This window comes from Typopeltis vanoorti, chromosome 3 (genome assembly GCF_054136105.1).
Source record: "Typopeltis vanoorti isolate ZY-2024b chromosome 3, IOZ_Tvanoo_1.0, whole genome shotgun sequence".
Classification (NCBI taxonomy): Eukaryota; Metazoa; Arthropoda; class Arachnida; order Uropygi; family Thelyphonidae; genus Typopeltis; species Typopeltis vanoorti.
This window is the reverse complement of record NC_143551.1, coordinates 156,481,396-156,502,104: the sequence shown is the minus strand read 5'-3', so window position 1 is coordinate 156,502,104 and position 20,709 is coordinate 156,481,396. Positions and strand designations below refer to the sequence as shown.

At 35.9% G+C, this 20,709-nt stretch overlaps 1 protein-coding gene across 1 annotated transcript in view; it reads right to left on the bottom strand.

Moving 5' to 3' along the window:
* The window catches only part of LOC150108691 (protein white-like), a 172,382-nt gene that overhangs the window by 124,871 nt on the left and 26,802 nt on the right, over nt 1–20,709 (bottom strand). The gene's annotated exons all lie outside the window — the stretch shown is intronic.

The window sequence follows — 20,709 nt, the reverse complement described above, 5'->3', positions numbered from 1 at the left end:
TTGAAAATTTCCAGAAACTGATTGTTCACTATGTAATGCCTGAAAGCGCAACTGAAAGAACTACAAGACATATGTGCGCTCTTTGAAGAGAAAGAGACTTAGCCGGTCTCATAAGAGGCAGCAGAGTCTCTTCTCTCGTAAATTCTGTTTTTCCCTTCCTTAAACCAGGAAGAGAATACATGCGGTTAACAGATAAAAATGCTGTGCACCGTGTAGATTATGGTGTAAGCCGACGGTTGACTTTGGTGTAGCATAAATATAGCGTTGTGTAATGCACAATAGCCTTCCGCGATGAGCAGGACTCCATTAAACCTCATGCGATAATAATAATAAAAATCATAACCTAAATTCAGACTCAAAAGCAGAAATTACATTACATAAATCTATTATTAAGCGATCGTTTCCTTAATTTTCACATTTAAGTCTGATTCTCTCTCTCTCTCTCTCCTTGTTCAAACGGCTCCGTAGCGCAATTGGAAGAACGATGGTACATTTCGCCCTTCGATTGGAAAAGACTTAAGTTCGATTCTCGTCTTGACGGGAGGAATCTTTATCTGGACGATTTGAATCGAAGGTGAGTTAGCCGATCTCATACGGAGTTAGCAGGGTTTTTTTCTCCAGGGAACTCGGGTTTTTCATCCCGCATACAGACAAATCGGCCCTTCAGAACACACGCAATTACAGATATAGAATACCAGTTCTGGTAGCGGTGGGCAGTAGATGGCGTTGATGGAGATGATTCGTAGTAGAGGTTCGGCGTAGTGGTTGAGACAGTTGTAGGTATCCTCCCACGATGATGAGTCTTCGGACTCCTTGGAGGTGTCAGGAATAATAATAATAATAATAATAATAATAATAATACAGACTACACCAGTTATTTTATGTCAGCAACGTTTATGGCCATCGAATTACTTCAGTATAAACGCTTAAGCATTTATATATATATATATATATAAACAGTCTGGTAAGTCACTGCATGCATTCTTCTTCCTCCTAGGAATCATTACCAACATACTAGGAATCATTTACAAATCATACGATGACTTTGTATAATATATTGATATTTAGGGCAACAGAACTTTGTATAATATATTGATATTTAGGGCAACGGAACTAAACAGACAATAAAGGTGTGTGAATGGCAACATCTTTAGTAAAACTCGGACTTGTGATGAGTGGTAAAGCTGGTGAAAGTCTTGATCATTACGCAGAAATGAATGCTCGCTTATAAGTATACTTTTAGAACACATTCATACGCATTTCACTGATGTAACTCTAGTGATGTTATTTATTTCTGAAAAACGTGACACAAACTTGCTTTACAAGATTCTTGAAACTACAAAAACATTGTAATTTGCTTTCAAACACTAATGTTGTACTTATTCTTTCATTTCGGGCACATTTAAAAAAAATGGATACCACACACAGCGGAAACTTTGCTAATGAAGTCCTAAGCGTCGTCTGCTTCTGTCACGACTGCAGCGCCTCTGGGGGGGGGGGGGGTGGGGGGGGGGGGGGGTGGGGGGGGGGGGGGGTGGGGGGGGGGGGGGGTGGGGGGGGGGGGGGGTGGGGGGGGGGGGGGGTGGGGGGGGGGGGGGGTGGGGGGGGGGGGGGGTGGGGGGGGGGGGGGGTGGGGGGGGGGGGGGGTGGGGGGGGGGGGGGGTGGGGGGGGGGGGGGGTGGGGGGGGGGGGGGGTGGGGGGGGGGGGGGGTGGGGGGGGGGGGGGGTGGGGGGGGGGGGGGGTGGGGGGGGGGGGGGGTGGGGGGGGGGGGGGGTGGGGGGGGGGGGGGGTGGGGGGGGGGGGGGGTGGGGGGGGGGGGGGGTGGGGGGGGGGGGGGGTGGGGGGGGGGGGGGGTGGGGGGGGGGGGGGGTGGGGGGGGGGGGGGGTGGGGGGGGGGGGGGGTGGGGGGGGGGGGGGGTGGGGGGGGGGGGGGGTGGGGGGGGGGGGGGGTGGGGGGGGGGGGGGGTGGGGGGGGGGGGGGGTGGGGGGTCTGTAATTACTTATTATGTTTCTTTTTCCCTGTTTGTGTATGGGTGTGATTAATGCAGTCTTCAGTGTTTCAGGTATGTGTCCTGTTTCGAAGATTTTATTTAACAGTTTTTGTATAACTGGAAGTAGGTCGGTTGAGTGTTTCTTGATGTCTTTTGGTCTGATTCCGTCTATCCCCGGTCCTTTGTTAAGATTAATTTGTTGAATTGCCAGTGATAGTTCTTCTTTTGTTACTGTGGGGAACCACATCGACTGGGTTGCTCGTGGACCTAGTGGAGAATGTTCGTATGTGTGAGGAAAGGTTGTTTCTTGTAGCTTTTGGACTGAGTTCACGAAGTGCTGATTAAAGTTGTTTGCCAACTGTTTAAGGGATTTGGGGTCGCAGGCAAAACTGTGTTTTATTGTTTCTGTGGCAGTGGTTCTGTGTATATTGTCCAGCATTTCATTAATCAGGTGCCAGGTTTCCTTTATGTCATTCTGTGCTGTTGTTAATTTGTTGCTGTAATAGTTTCTTTTTGCCGTTCGAATCTGGGTTGTTAGGAGATTCCGTTTTCTTTTGTATTCAGCTTTTAAAGCGATATTGTTCGGTGACTTCTTAAGTTGTTTCCATAGGGCATCTTTTCTTTGTATGTCTGTTAGTATGTTGTCTGTTATCCATGGATTTTGTTTCGTTTGGGGGCGTATTTTTATTTTTGTTTGTATATAATAATGTATATATAATATATAATAATGTATATATAATATATAATAATGTATATATAATATATAATAATAATAATAATAATAATAATAATAATAATAATAATAATAATAATAATAATAATAATAATAATAATAATAATTTAGACTGTAGAATACAAACTGATTGGCCTTTGCAGCACAATAGACCTGATATCACAAATATTGAACATCGACAAGTTTGGATTATAGACATCACAGTACACATTGATAACATCAACACAAAGAACTGAAAAAAAAAAAAACTAAATATCGAGATCTGGCAATCAAAGTTGGCCGGCTGTGGCTTAAACCTACCAAAGTCATCCCAATAGTTATCGGTGCACTTGGTGCAAATTCAAAGATATCCGACTATTTACAAGAATTAAACATCAACGAATTAACTACATATGATCCAAAAAGCGACACTACTTGGAACAGTTTCATCTTTTACGACGCTACCTGACAGACTATTCTTCGATTCTTTGATTTGAATTGCGCTGTATTGCCTGTCAAATTATTTGAATATCTTGTTTTGGCCTGTTTCAATTGTGCGAAGAAAGTACTACTAGTACTTTTTTTTTTTTACACACTTTATTATCATTCAAATAAGTTACATATAATTACATGCATATGCCCTATACAATTTAGGCAACAATTATACTGACCATTTATACTGGCATTATACTGACAATTTAGACAACTGCACCCGAGTTAGTCGATATCTGGCACGGGCAAGTTTTTTTTTTTTTTTTTCTCCCTGAAACTCGGGTTTTTCATCCTGTAAACTCAAGAAATCTACCGTAGAACCTACACTATTTTTAAAACATTAAAATATTGTGTTAAGGTTAGGTACCACAAGATGGCAGCGCTTGTTCGCCGTGTCTTCGCTGCAGCTGCTTAAATTAGTGATAGCCTTGGGCCAGCTATACATATCTGATTGGCTACCAGTGGAGATAAGTGCCCACTCAGTCTCCAAAAGTCAGATAGGGCTAAGCTGGACTCGCTTACTATACGGGAATAAAAAGGCTTTAGCTGATTTTTTTTTGTTTACTATATTTTATTACTTGTGGTTCAGTACAAAGTTTAAATGATATCCTTATAACGTGCAAATGGTATAAAATTATCATTCATGAATTGCTGTTATTAATAACAATCGCAGTGATAAATTACCATATATAATTCACAATTACAAAATTAACTAATAGTACGTTGTAGTTCTCATTTTCTTTCTTCAGAATTTGAAAAGTGTAATTATACACAGTATTTACATATATACAATTAAAATATGTTTCCTACTTCGTACAAACATCCAGTACAAAGTAAATTCATTATTTACAAACATTTTTAGTAATATTAACGTTTCATTACATTGTATTTTCATATATTACATAGTAACATAATTACATTATGCAGAGTAATATTGATATATTATATAATAATAGTCATATTTTACCTAATAATATTATTACATTGCATTTAGTAATTTTAATATTAGTATTAATTTATTCATATTTTATGCAATAAATACTTCGTTTCTTTGTTTCATTTAAAATAAGGTTTATAAAATACTAAGAACATTATTTGAATAATTAAGCATATTTGAGTATGGGTGTGTATCTTACATAAAGCAAAGGAATGGAAATGATATATTAATGAAAATGAGTTTGCTCCAATAAAAATAATTTTAGATTAGATTATATATGTAATATGGTAATGTGATGTAAGGAACGAAAATGATATATTCATGAAAATGAGTTAGGTGGCAATCTTCAGAGTAAAATAATGATAAGGCGGAATAATCCACTGACTTCGAAGCTAGCTTTAGCTTTTCTATAGTCACTGGATTAACGATTAACTAAACTTTTTTTTTCTTTTATTTAAATTAAGGGGATATTAAATCCCACGTAGTTTTAAAACCGAATAAGAAACTCAAAGATTGGAATCAGAGAGTTTCTTGCCGAATATAGTAAACTATAAAGTATCGGCGACCACTGGCGTGAGCAAATGCAAGTGACCCTAGCACGTAGTGAAAGTCTCTGATTGCAATCTTTGAGTTTTTTATTCGGTTTTAAAACTACGTGGGATTTAATATCCCCTTAATTTAAATAATGTTTTCATTGCCGAAATGAAGCTTATTAGCTCTTTATACTTAAGTAACTTTTTTTTTCTTTTCATTAGCATACTGTGGCTAATACGTTTTATGTCAAATGCATGGTAACTGTTGCAGTTCTAAGTGTGCTGATACAATTTCCATCGTTCGGCTTTTAATGGTCTATAGTTGTTCAGATGTTTTACATTATGTGGCAAGTTGTTGAGTAATGTGGGTATAAGATGCTCCCTCAGAGCGACTCCATACAAATTGTTATAACGCCTGGTTGTGTAGAGGGTTGTGTTTAGTCTGGTTATGCGATACATAACTTTCTCTGTTATTACAGTAAGCGCTATTGAACGTTTTAATAACAGTACATAGTGTCTCTTAGATTCTTTATACTCAGAATTTTGTGTTTTACCATTAGTGGTTCGGTTATTGTCTGGTGTGTATTGGGTCTCCAAAGCACCGTTGAAACGATTCTTCGTTGAAGTTTTTCTAAATTTCATAAGTGGCTGTTTTCTATGTTTACGTAGATAGTAATATCATGCCTTAGTGATGTTTCACAAATTCCGTGATATATGAGATTTTTTATGTTGGTTGGCATAATATAATATCTTTTGCTTCGAAGAGTTTTGCAGCAATAGTACATAGTTTGTTATTTTTAGTTCATTTAAGGTGGTTGTCAATGTATAAACCGAAGTACTTAACGCGTGTTAAGGTTTGATTTCGGAGTAGCGGCACCTTCCATGGTTAATGCAATGGTGTGTGTGATATATCGTTAGTGGCGCAGGGTGTATGATTCAAGTTCTTTATTATTAGCATTTGCGTTTTAATGCTATAGTTGAATGTTATATGCTAATTATTTTGTTTAGTTCACGTTGTGCTTTGGAGAGTGTAGGGGTTATGGGCTGTTAGTAATGCTGTCATCGCGTATTGATATATTCGCTTTATAAGACCAAGTTTTGAATGTCATTTATGTATATGTTTGAACATTGCAGGTGATAATATTGCTCTTTGAGGAACTCCGTGCTGTATTTGTATTTCCCGGCTGTGACATGTGTCTATTTTGTTACTTGCATTCTGTCCGTAAGATAATTCCTAAACCAGAGGGACATTGCAGGTATGCAATGTCCCTCTTATATATAGTTTGTTTAATATCGACAAACTATATATAATGCTATATATATAACTAAAAATACTGCTGACAAACTATACTCGACTGAGTATAGTTTGTCAGGCAGTATTTCATGGTGAAATGTATCAAAAACTTTGATAAGATCAAAGAGTATGAGGATTGCAAATTTGGTTTTGTCAAGAGCTTTATTTAGTTCATTTGCAATTTCTTCTAATAACATGGTTCTGCTCTTCATTTTCTGGAAACCGTACTGTTTTTGTAAGCTGATGCTATATTTCTGTAAGTAATTTTGTAGTCGTGTGTATTACTTTTTCAAGAAGTTTCGAGATGACAGGCAAGTTAGTTATTGGGCTATAGTTGGGAACTTAATTTCTTTTTCCATGTTTGTAGATAAGTGTAACTACAGAGGTTTTTGTTGTTTGAGAATACCGCCAGTGTCGAATATCATATTCAAAAGTTTCATAAGTACAGGATTTAGTTGTCCAAAATGTGTTAGGAGGTCGTGAGTCTGATTTTGTCAATTCCTCAGGACTCGTCTTTTGCTTTAATTGAGAGAGAGAGAGAGAGAGAGATATTTGGATACAGGAGGAAATAACTGGTATGAGACATAACACAGAGAGTCAGGAAACTAAATTATAAAGAGAGGAATAGTGAGAATTTGAGTGTAAGAGCAGCAATGTTATATAACTGAGCACGGAATGAGCTTCATCATGGAAATCTTCACGAGGAGAGAATGATTTCGACTTTATGTTCGCCCTGTTCAGACCCATCAAACGTGTGCAAAGATGTCTACATGTATAAAGCACTGAAGAAGAATGGAGATCTGTAATGCAGATCTCTATTCTTTTCTCCAACTGTGTCCTGCAGACAAGAATATACAAAAGAACATGCAGGTAGATTATTATGTCTGTACATGAATGCTAGGAGTATCAGAAACAAAGGGGTAGAGTTTGTTGCCTTGATCAATATGTTGGGACCTCAGATTGTAGGCATTAGTCAGATCTGGCTATCAGAATCAGACATACTAAACTGGTATCGAGTGTAAAGAGTATCGAGCTCATAGTCAGGTTTATGTTGTAGTGATTTAATATGTCAAGATATGTGTTAGTGGTTGCAGAGCCACGGTCGAGGGTGTTAATGTTAATGTCACCTATTGGGATAAATCTGTTGAATGATTGTTTATGTCATTTAGCCATGTTTCGAATTCTTGTAGGAAACTGAGAGGCTTTCTATCTGGGGGGTATGTTTGTTGTGTTTATCATGTATTTGTGGTTGTGTCTATGATTAGCTGTAATTTCCAAAAGTAATATTTCTTGGTGTTCAAAAATGGTTATGGTTTTGGTCACACTGTGCTTTTCATTTACAAATGCGATTATGTCGTCTTCCCCTTTTTTGTGGTCTCATTATAGGACTGGTAATTGTTAATGTTATACGCAGACGCTTCTGTATCACATATAGAAACTTCGGTCAGGATTAGAACATTGATATATTTCAGGAGGTTGTTTGGCAGGGCTGATAGTGTTAGCCCGTATTTCTTTATGCTTCTTATGTTTGTGTGTAGTCAGTGGCGTAGCTAGAGCTGTTGCCGCCCGGGGTGGTCCCTGAGTTTGCCTCCCCTCTCAATACACACCAAAAATACTACAAAAAGTCAAAACGACGTATAGGGAAATAAATTAAAACACTATGTTTATTTTTGAAGTAAAACTTTAGTTTCAACATTCTAAAATGTTATTGTTTTTGCTTTTCTGTTAGAAAAATCTTCGATGACATTGGCGAAGTCTATTTCATAGTAATGTAGGTAATTCTTAATCAAATTTTATTTAGAAAAACTCCTCTCACAACCAGCAACACTTACAGCAATTGTGAGGAAAATTCGCAGTAGTATTACAATATTTGTAATACTACTCCCTCTCCCCCCCCCCCCTAGCTAGGCCACTGTGTGTAGTATGGTGAGTTCAAAATTTGTACGAAAGTTATCTATCGAATTATTTAGATTCGAATACAACACAGTTTCTTTATTGAATATGTTTGGCAGGATTTATTGTAGACATAGTGTGAGAGTCACAAGAGATTATATGAATACGAGTGTTTTTATCCTTTCACGTAAAGACCTGGGAATCCTTACTCCATAGAAACTTATAGTTATTTTCTGTTTTTGTTCTCCTCGCTTGGTGCAGTTTCTGTAATATGGGGTCCAGTGTTCTGTTATGGAGATTGAAGTTGAGGGTTGCCTGTTGTTGAGAACTGACGTTGTTGGCTTTACCTTCTTACACGCAGTTTGGATGCTATCTCTCAAGCTTTTACTGGCGAAGCGTGCAATTACAGGTTGTGGTCTCTCTTTATTTCGTTGTGGTCCTCGATTTATGGAAGCGATGTCAGTGGATGTGACTGATACACAGATTGCCGTGCTAATCGATTGTATTAGGGAGTTGAGATCTTCTGTTGCTTTGGGCATCCAATCTATTTGCAGTTCCTTTTTTGTTCTTTCTGCAAGACATTTTCCATTTGGGATTTGAGTGTTTTCACTTCTTTTCTCAACTCTTCGTTCTCGCGCTTTGTTGCTCTTTCATCACTGCTAACGTTTGATCGTATTCCTTAAATTTTTGGTTGATTTGCTCCATGTGGGAATTAAGTATTTCTTCCACCGTGTTTTTAAAGGAGTCTAGATTATCAATAACAGAGAGGTCTGAAATTGACTTACCTTTCCGTATTTCGCTGCTTTTGCCTGGGAATTGATTTTTGCATCTCAGTTTTTCTCGGCATTTCGGGCACCATTCGATGCATTTAGTTAATCCTTTCGCTTTCCAGGTTCTTTCGGAAATTGTGGAACACTGGTAGTGTAGCCTCTGTGGACAACCAGTGCATCATTCCCTTTCTTCACACAATGGCTTAAGGCACTTGTTGCAGGACATAGTGTGAGCGTGCATGACATCAACTGTCTCTGCGACCTTTGGACTAGACGTCTGTTAGGTGATCAGCAGGGAATTCTTATTGTCGTTCGAGTCACGTTATCGTTGGGGTTATAAGGCATTTATTTCCACAGCCTACCTTATGATAGGGCGATAATGAAGCAACTATTTCTTTTAATGCTGAATACTAATAAATCGGATATCGTTAAAGAGAAAGATTGGCACTTACTGATTCCAGCGGTTACCATGTGACACTTTAGATGGCAGATTTAACTAAAATAATTTAATTTACTGAGGAGCATAACATATGTCGACTTACTGTTATACTCACCGCAGCACTGCCTGTGTATACTACTACTACCAATAATAATAATAGTAGTAATAGACAATTGCAACCATAACCCATTGTGATGCTGAGTCTCACAAAGAAGTCTAAAATAATAATGTTAACTCTCGGTCTACTTAAACTACTATCGCAATTCAAGTTTTCAACCTTTTGTTGTCATTTTTTGTCATAAAATATTAACGAACATTAGCATTATTACTCTTGATGCAAAATATAGAATTAAAAAATTGTGATCTTTATATTTAAATGTTCATTTTTCTAACGATTTGCAAGCTTTTTTTTTACTTGTCATTTAAAATATTCGACCGTAGAACTCACTCTGTGACAGACAATAATACAAGTATTAAGGTTTACGGTCACAAAGGCTTGAAGGATGGAGACTATCTGCCACTTTTCTTCAGTTGCATATTGAAAATGTACTAAATTTACGATACTCAGCTAGGTTTGAAAAGTTTTTCTATTTTGGACATAATGCAGCTGCTTACCAGCAATTATAATTTGCCGTTTTGAGTAGGAATTGTATTCCCTAATCATTTCTATCAATAATTGCTTCGAGCCTTTATGTAGCGTTAGGATAAGGCAAAAATAGAAATAGAAAGATTTTATTTTATAGCACTTCAAATTCTTACTTCACAAGCAAAGGATAATCTTTTTCTTTCTCCTCCAGAGATTCCTTTAATACGTCCAGGAATTCCAATCTTTCTGTTTGCACATTTTTGAAGACTGAACTGAAAAATAAAATATATGAAACTAAGTGAATTATTTATAAATAAATATCCATCCGGCTAAAGTCAATTAGCATTGCAAAACCTTTTGTGTGCTCTTTTTAAATTTATTATTATTATTATTATTATTATTATTTTTTTTTTTTTTTAATTATAAATAGAGGGCGCTTTAGCAGCAAGCAGTCGCAAGCACTCTATTTCGATGTTCCCATATTTTAAGTTGCAAAGTAGATCTTTTCTTGTGAATTACAATTTAAAGTACATCAGTGAACTCCGTTCTTCAAGACGAACATATAGATGTAAAAACTGTATCTATTAAGTAATAAGTAAAATATAAGTATTCAAAGTTCGAAGTATACGTTGGTGAACTACGCGAGAAGAGAACAAAGGAAGACGCCATATTAGAAATTACAGCAAGATCGTCAAACAAGAAATATGAAGTGCTACAAATGCCAAGAAGACCTAACGGGGGAAGAAAACCACGTATGTTTGGCAGTTCCTACATCTAACATGTAGGAACTGCCGAAGAAACATGCATTTTTTATGTTCAGGATTGTCTGAGACTACTTGGCAGCGAAAATCAAACAAGAGTCATGACGAGTGGAAGCGTCCCCATTGCAGCGACAACAAAGGAACGTCGCCTTCGACCGCAGGCGAAAAACAGCCAATGCAGAAAACAACCGCAGGAAGTAAACAGCTATCAACAACAGAGGGAATTAAAAACAAAGAAAACAACAATGGAAACCCAGGTGAGCCATCTTTAAATGCATTACTTGAAAATAGATTACAAAACCTAAAAGACTGTTAAATCGATTTTGTTGGAGAACTATTTAAAAAACATAACGCACAAATTACAGAAAAATTCAACCAATATGAGGAATTTATTAAATTTAATAATAACTCGGCAGAAGGTATGTTACAGACCATTAGAGAAATTAAAAATTGCGTCAAAGAGCTAACTGAAAGACAGCATAATTTAATTAAAGAGACAACGGATCTACGGCAAGAACTAAACTCTTTAAAGCAACAGTACGAGCTCTCAAACCAACAGCAGCACAAAAATGACCTCCTCATAAATGGTCTCCCAGAAATAGCTACGGAACATCTAAGAGATACTGTAATACAACTAAGCCAAAAAATCGGCTCCCCCATTGAACCAAGAGACATCCAGTCAGTGCATCGGTTACCACAAAAAAGGAAAAGAGAAAATAATATCCGTCCTTCTCCCGTAGTAGTGCGACTCACCAACAGCCTAACAAAAACTACACTTATAAAAGCTAGCAGGATTAAAAATCAAGTAGTAAAGGATCTGAAAGGAGACCACGACAACACCCCAATATACTTGTCTGAATACCTTACTCCACACTATCAGAAAATATTCTACAAAGCAAGGAAAGTAAAAACAGAAAACAATTACCAGTTTATTTGGATAAGAGACAGCAAAATATTCCTTAGAAAGACACAAGATGCAAAACCAATCGAAATAAAATCCGTAGATGACCTCAACAGGCTGTCACATTGAAAGGAATATTGACAACTCGTAAAGAATGACCAGCACCCCAACCAGCATGAATGCACACCATCAAGCAGACGTAATCACCCCGGAACATGATAATTGCCACATTCTGAAATCAATATCAGAATGGAAACAACTGACAATCCCCAAAAAAGGACTATCTATTCTCCACATCAACATCAGAAGCATTCAAATATACTGGCTGACCCTGCAAGCTTATCTGAAGGAAGATATAGACGAAATAGACATTTTATTACTGACTGAAGTATCTACGACAAACGAAGAGGCATCCTCCTACCAAATGCCACACTTCCAACAACACAAACACTGCAGACAAACAAAACGAGGCGGTGGTATAATAATATTTACCAAACATAAACTAGAAGTAACAGAAATAAACTATAAATTAGAATACGCAGAAAACATATGCATCGAAATTAAAAACATCAAACAAGAAAACTCCCTGATATTAAACGCAATATGCAGACCACCCAACTTAAGCACCACAAAATTCCTAGAACTAAACAGATGGATTTCAGCCACGAAAGTAGGCACCTCAAAATACTTGATAATAACAGGAGACATTAATATAAACATTAGGAACATAAATAACCACACAGAACAATACCTAGACCTACTATCGGCATATAACATAACCCCATCCATGCAGTCGTATACACGAGAAGAGATAGTCGGAAACACAACAACCTCAACCTGCATCGATCATATAAATATAAGGGCCCCTCCAAACAGCCACACAGCAGCCGTCATAACATGAAAACTAGCAGACCATTATTTCACAGCATTGCAGTTACACACTGAAACAGAACCCATAAAAATCACTGAGACTACAAAACAGTATCATAGCATTGTAAACGAAGCAATAGTGAACGATGAAATCAGAAAAACAGACTGGATCCAGATAGCATCTTTAGACTCTGCTAAAGCGGTATATAATAATCTTAAACTTGCATTTAACAAAATATATAACAAAGCATTAACAAAAATAAAAATACGCTCCCAAACGAAACAAAATCCATGGATAACCGACAAGATACTAACAGACATACAAAGAAAAGATGCCCTATGGAAACAACTTAAGAAGTCGCCGAACAATATCGCTTTAAAAGCTGAATACAAAAGAAAACGGAATCTCTTAACAACCCAGATTAGAACGGCAAAAAGAAACTATTACAGCAACAAATTAACAACAGCTCAGAATGACATAAAGGAAACCTGGCACCTGATTAATGAAATGCTGGACAATATACACAGAACCACTGCCTCAGAAACAATAAAACACAGCTTTGCCTGCGATCCCAAATCCCTCAAACAGTTGGCAAACAACTTTAATCAGCACTTCGTGAACTCAGTCCAAAAGCTACAAGAAACAACCTTTCCTCACATAAACGAACATTCTCCACTAGGTCCACGAGCAACCCAGTTGATGTGGTTCCCCACAGTAAGAACTAAAGAAGAACTATCACTGGCAATTCAACAAATTAATCCTAACAAAGGACTGGGGATAGACTGAATCAGAACAAAAGACATCAAGAAACACTCAACCGACCTACTTCCAGTTATACAAAAACTGTTAAATAAAATCTTCGAAACAGGACACATACCTGAAACACTGAAGACTGCATTAATCACACCCATACACAAACAGGGAAAAAGAAACATAATAAGTAATTACAGACCTATCGCCCCGCTGCCTGTAATCAACCAAATCATGGAGCGCATTGTACATCAGAAACTCTCCACATACTTGAAAAATTTCAAATCATACCCAAAACACAATATGACTTTCAAAAAAATACAGGAACAGCAACACTCCTGGAAGATTTCACAGATCTAATAAACGCTGCATTGGATAAAAACAGAATAACATTAGTGGTATTCATTGACCTAACAAAAGCATTTGACACACTAACACATAAAACCTTGTTAACGAAACTTACCCATATCGGAATTGGAGGTCGTCTACTCCAGGGGTTTAAAGCATACACGAAAAACAGAAAGCACATCACACGTATAGGATCAGCATACAGCAAAGAGGTACATGTAACCTGTGGAGTACCGCAAGGAGCTGTCCTATCTCCCATTCTATTTAACATATACACACACGACATAAGCCAACTCCCCCTAAAAAGTAAAATCTTCCAGTATGCAGACGACACTGCCATAGTATCCATTCACAACACTGCAAAAATCGCTTACAAAAATATGCAACACGACATCAATCAAATCACTAACTGGTTAACCAAAAACGGCATATATATAAACCCTGGAAAAACAAAGCTAATGATATTCAAAAACCCCCAAACCCTGCCCATAGAAACTAAATATCTCACTATCAAACATTCATCCTCCTATACACAAAGTGCAGCACCTAAAATCACAACCCTCGCACAGGTGAAAACAACATGCTATCTTGGACTTCACTTCGATGCTGATCAAAGTTGGAATAGCCATACAAACTACCTACATACCAATCTTAGGATAATAGCAAGCAAACTATACAGATTAAAAGACATTGCCCCAACCCACATAAAAATACTAATCTATAAAGCATTATGTGAAAACACTTTAAGATATGCAATCACATCATACGCATTCTGCGCAGACTACAGACTTAACAGGCTACAATGGTTGTAAGATAAAATGATAAAACTGATATTCTGGGAACAACCCATTCGTATGCAGGAAGCACGGACAAAACACAAAATATTTAAGTTGAAACACTTATGCCACTACACAGTCATGTTAAAACACTACTGCAGCCCAACATATAGAGTAACCAGAACAACATATCAAATAACAAGACCACAGTCAACAAACTACCTAACATATAAGTACAACAATTACCACGGCAAAGCCACCCGAAACTTCTACGTACCTGACATGATAAACAAACTGCCGTTCGACAACAGAAACCTAGGAACATACTATTGGAATGTATATCCTAGTTTCGAATCCGCCATTTTGTTGTAACGTACTCTTATTAATAAAATCAATTAATTGCTAATTGATCACTAATCCAAACATAAGGAAATTTATATTTATACTGCGCCACCCTATATTAGATCAGTCTATATAAAATAGTAGAATCAATTTTCAATTAAATTAGCAATCTCCTTACTCATTCAGGCTGAATTTGATATTTTTAAATTGAGGTTCCGGCAAGATTCGAATTATTTATGAACGGTGCAATAAAAAAGAATCAGGCAAACACATTATTGAAATTAACAAAACAAAATATTTAATATAAGGTTATATGACAAATATATGAATTCCACTTCTAAAATAAAACATTACAATTAGGTTAGTACATCAGGTCAAATCATTCATATTAATTCAGTCTTCAAAATCTTCACATACAAGTTTTACAGTTTCCTCAATTACAAGATTCCTTACTCAGATTAATACAACAGAATTTCTTGTTTAAATAGTTGCTCATAAATTTCAGTTATACTCCACACTTAACTCTCAGAAGGCACTTATCATATCATTAATCGCGGCAGATATTATTTCAAGGCAAATTATTCTCAACTTCTAACTTCGGCATTATGCCACAGTAAATGTTAGAATAAGCGAAATGGAACTATCACTCAAATCTTCATACACAGAAACAAATAAAACATGACTGTCCTTACCGGAATTAATCTTCAGCATGTCAGATTTAAAGTGAGCACATCTTCAATTTATATTTATTACACCTGTGGAACACATTCAAAAGGAATTCTTGAAGGTCATAACTAGATCATTATTTGTCGCCCTTCACAATTCTCGACGGCAACTATGGGGCAGATTGATATCCTTGTTTACTACTTCACAACATTAAGCTCCGTACAATTCTTCCTAAAAAGCAATACAGAAATGAGTAGTAATTCTAAGCTAACTGGATTTATTCTGAATCCTATCCTTCATTAACCTTCCAGTCCTTTAATTATCCAATACGGCACCAAATTCTATAAATGCCACAGCTGACTTTGCTTTCAGCTATCTATAAATTTTTACTTCGTCTCTGCATACTTCTAAATACTACTCTCTTGAATTCCTGCCCTTCAGTCCTTTTTATTTACTTTCACCCCCTTGCTTATATCCCTCCTTCTTCTGGCTTCAAAACTCTCTCTTTTTTTTTACTCTTATATTACCACCCATATATTTTTTTCTCTCCTCGTTATCGAAGCTCACGGTCTACCCACGCGCGTTCCATTTTATTTCTCTCTCCATGGCAACGAACAAAACGTAAACATTCGCGTTAACGTTACATAAGGCTATACTTCTACATTGAGTAATGAAAACCATTAATAAAATTATTACAATTACTTAATTTTCTCCTTCATTTCATTTACAATTAATGATAATAAAATATATGTTACAGTATATATATACTGTAAGGTATATATAAATTATTAAATTATATATTAAATTATATACATATAATTTCTCATAATATTATTGAAGGAATAAAGTAAATAAGATAAATGATATTTATAACTGAGTCCTTACAATAGCAAAATATACATTAAAATTATTTAATCAAATAATAGCTGATAAAATTCAGGAATAATACATGAATAATAATTCTTAGGCAAGGGATTAACAAATAATTTTTAAACAAGTCATGCTTAATATATGATAGGTTATGTTAAATGTGAATGAAGAACAAAATATACATAATAATTTCATTCACAGTTTAACAATACAGAGAGCTGAAACAGGCACTATATAAATATTATAGCGAGAATGAAAATTAGAGCAATTCCTGTTTCTCTCTCCCCCACCACACATGCACACACACACACAAACCTATGACAACCCCCCCCCCCCTCTCAAAAAGTATCACTACAAGAACACAAAGAAACAAACACACCATGTCTAAATCCAACCCTAGTTGCACAAAAAAAAAGAAAAAAAAAGAAAAAAAAAGTTAAACTGTAATAATCGAAGTCTTTCAAGCACGTACCAACAAACAGTAAAATCAACACCTGGCTTGTGACCAGTATAGGAACACAACCATGAAACCACCACCCTCTGTCATCTATTATCTTCCTCAGATAAGCTCTGCTAAGCTTCGAGGAAGAAAATTACTAACTTGCAAGTATCTGTTATACATACTTGTAATGCGTTATAAATATTATATATATATATAATTACTGCAGCAACTATGTATGCAATTCATCTGAGACATAAAAAAAAATAATAATAATAAAGAAATAAATAAAATAAATAAATTATTATTATTTTTATTATTATAATTATGTATACTCTAAATTCAAAAATTCTGTATAATCCTTATTGTAAATACTGTAAATATTATTATTGTATGTAATTTATACTGAGACATAATAAAATGTTTTTTTTTTTTTTTAAATATTATTATTATACTCAAGATAACTATTGTATATATATGTGTAAATATTTTAGCAGTGAACAAAAATATTATTTATTTAAAAAAATTATTATTATTTAAAAATATTAATAACTCGCCAGTATTTGTTATTCATAATTGTAATGTATTATAAATATTATGTGTGTATATATATATATATATATATATATATATATATATATATATATATATATATATATATATATATATATATATATATATATATATATATATATATATATATATATATATATATATATATATATATATATATATACAGTATATATATATATATACGTGTATATAAAACTGTTGTTTGTATCTATGTATGTAATTTATATAGACAATAAAATGTTTAAAAAAAAAAATTATTATTATTATTGATAATAATATTATTATTCTTATCATGTTTCTAACTTGAAAGTGCTACTATTTAATTCTACTAGTCACGCTGAAGACAGGGACGTTCAAATTACCAAAATCGGATAAGTAAGATTCAAATTTTCAGTGTTGGAAGTTCATAGAGTGTACTGCAGTCACCAGCCAACAAAGTACAAAGGACGTCCCCATTTTAAAAGTCGCAGTATAGTTGCTAACGGGAAGAAAGGCTAAAGGTCACCGAGACAGCGAAGTTCAAGCAAAATGAGCTGTAACAGATGCAATAAGCCATTAAGCGATGAAGGGGACGGGCCGCAGTGTTCCGGATGTAACAAAAAACAACACTTCCACTGTTGAGGGATCTCAGAAAACACCTGGAAAGCAAAAGGAGCTATGAAACGGACCGAATGGCGATGTCAACAGTGCCGTGAGAAAACGAAGAACAAAGACCAGACACCAAAGAAAAGTAACGACGCACATCAAGGTAAGCCGCTTCCGGATCCTAAAATTATAGATAACTTTGATTCATTTAAACTCATGGTGAAAGACTTATCAAATGCACACATGGAACAAATTAACAAAAAATTCGAGGAGTGACCGCCACCAATCATTGCTCGTTTTACCAACAGAAATCTGAGAGACTCCATTCTTACAGCAAGCAAGAAAACAAGGCCGACAACAACGATCCTAAATGAAAAGAAACTCCCAACACCAATCTACATAACGGAACACTGGACTCCATACGTCAAAAATCTTCTATACCAAGCAAGGAAGACAAAAAGAGAGAAAAACTACAAGTTCCTGTGGACAAAGAATTCCCAGATATTTTTGAGAAAGAATGAAAACACTCGAATATACATAATTACAAGTGAATCCGACTTACACAGCCTACCAATATAAAACACTAACTCTTTACATTCTTAAGAATAAGAGTAGAACTCGTTTAAAAACTATATAATGGAGATCTCAAACATAGGCGAACATATCCAGTCAGACAACATAAACTTCAAGGTCTTTGACTCTTTGAAGAAATGGTCAGACAACATTTCCACCAACACCAACTTCACAATCCTACACGCAAACATAAGAAGTATAAAAAAACACTGGCTTACATTGATAACACAGCTCAATTATACCATGATAAACATAGATGCGCTAATACTGACCAAAGTTGCAATAAACGACACAGAAATTTACGCATACAGCATAAATAATTATCAAACCTACAACTTACGCAGACCAAACAAAAGAGGAGGTGGCATTGTGGCATTTATCAAAGAAAAATACAATGTGACTGAAAAACAAACTCACTTCGGACATGCGGAAACACTAATTTTGGAACTCACAAATAGCCACAATAGTATCAAATACACAATAAACACAATACACAGACCCCCAGATAATAATCCACTCAGTTTTCTTCACGAGTTAGAAACATTGCTAAGCGGCATCGAACCGCATACAACACACAGGCTCATCCTAATAGGAGACATTAACATAAATACTCTTGACCACGCTTCTTCAACCATTAACACATATCTTGATATACTAAGTCAGTTCAACATAAACCCTGCCATTAACTCCCCAAAAAAGAGAAGAAATGCTCAATAACTCACTAACACAATCATGCATTGATCATATCAATATACGGGCTCCCATCCATACATATACATCATCAGTAATTAACGTAAAAATTGCCGATCACTACTTTGTCTCAACTTCGTTTTATTACGTTTCCTATCCCCATCGATCATACTAAAGAGCATTGTCGATAACCAAGTAAAAAATACAGACTGGAATTCCCTACTTAAAATAAACGATCCTGTAACATCATACGAGAATTTTCAACTAAAGTTCACAGAAATATACAAAAAAGCAACAAAACCTACACAAACGAGGCGACAAACAGACAACAATCCATGGATAAATGACGACATACTAAATACTATTACTGAAAAAGAAAATATATGGAAAAAACTTAAAAAGTCACCCAGTAACACACATTTACAAACCTTATACAAAAACACAAGAAATAAACTAACAACAAAAATTCGTAGAGCAAAAAGAAGCTACTACTTCCAAAAATTCATGGAATATAACGACAATATTAAGGGCTACATTCAACGAATTAGTAACCCGAAAAAAGAAAACTTCAGCACAAGATTTTATTGCAAAAAGCTTCGGTCAGGACACAAACCAAGAGGAACTAGCAGACTCAGTCAACCATGCTTTCACAAACAGCATCACACAACTCAAAAAAGACAAAGTACCAACGATTCACAAAAAATTACCAACACAAAGTCAACAACAAACGATGTATTTTCCACCCATAACAAATCAGGAACTGAAAGAAGCACTCCTAAAACTAAAACCAAAGACCACTACTGGAATAGACAAAATAAGACTCACAGACCTTATAACACACTTTAAACAAATAAATCCAATACTTTTGAAACTCGTGAACATAATATTCGACACAGGCATTATTTCACAACAACTAAAAACTGCAGTAATTATGCCACTATACAAACACGGCAAAAGAAACGATACTCAGAACTTCAGACCAATAGCTACACTACCAGTCATCTCAAAAATTCTAGAAAAAATAACACACACCAGACTACAGAACTATTTACAGAAGTACAACATTATCTCACAAAACCAATATGGCTTTCAGAAAACAAAAAGCACCATTACTTTATTAGAAGACATCGCCGACACAATAAACAAAGCTCTCGACAAAAACAAGTACGCCGTCCTTATACTGCTGGACCTAACCAAAGCATTTGACACACTTGAACATGACATACTACTCACCAAACTATACTCAATAGGTATAAGAGGAACACTGCATACATGGTTCAAGAACTACCTCTCAAACAGAACACAAGTAACAAAAATAGGTACATGTCACAGTCGGAGTATAGAAGTAAAACACGGTGTACCTCAAGGTGCCATATTATCACCCACTCTATTCAACATATACATTAACGATGTTCATAACATATCAATAAGAAGTCAAATATTTCAATACGCAGATGACACTGCACTACTAGCAATCCACACAGAGATTAACACAGCTCTCTGCAAAGCACAACAAGACCTAAACGAAATCACAACATACTTCCACCAAAACGCAATTCTAATCAACCGCACCAAAACACAGATGCTGATAATACACAATCCAAGAATCATACGCCCCGCATCACTATCGATACATTGTCACACATACCGCTGCATTAACAACAAAAATACCTGCCAATATTCCGAAATCAAACCTGTAGCACACGCAAAATACCTCGGTCTGTATATCGATTTCCACCTTAAATGGACAAAACATATAGAATACCTACACACCAAACTCCGGATCATCGCAACAAAACTCTTCCAAGTTAAAGACATTATTCCACCCAACATAAAAAACTTCTATATCACAGGATCTGTGAATCCCTACTCAGATACGGAATAACAGTCTATACAAATACATCAAACAGCCACCT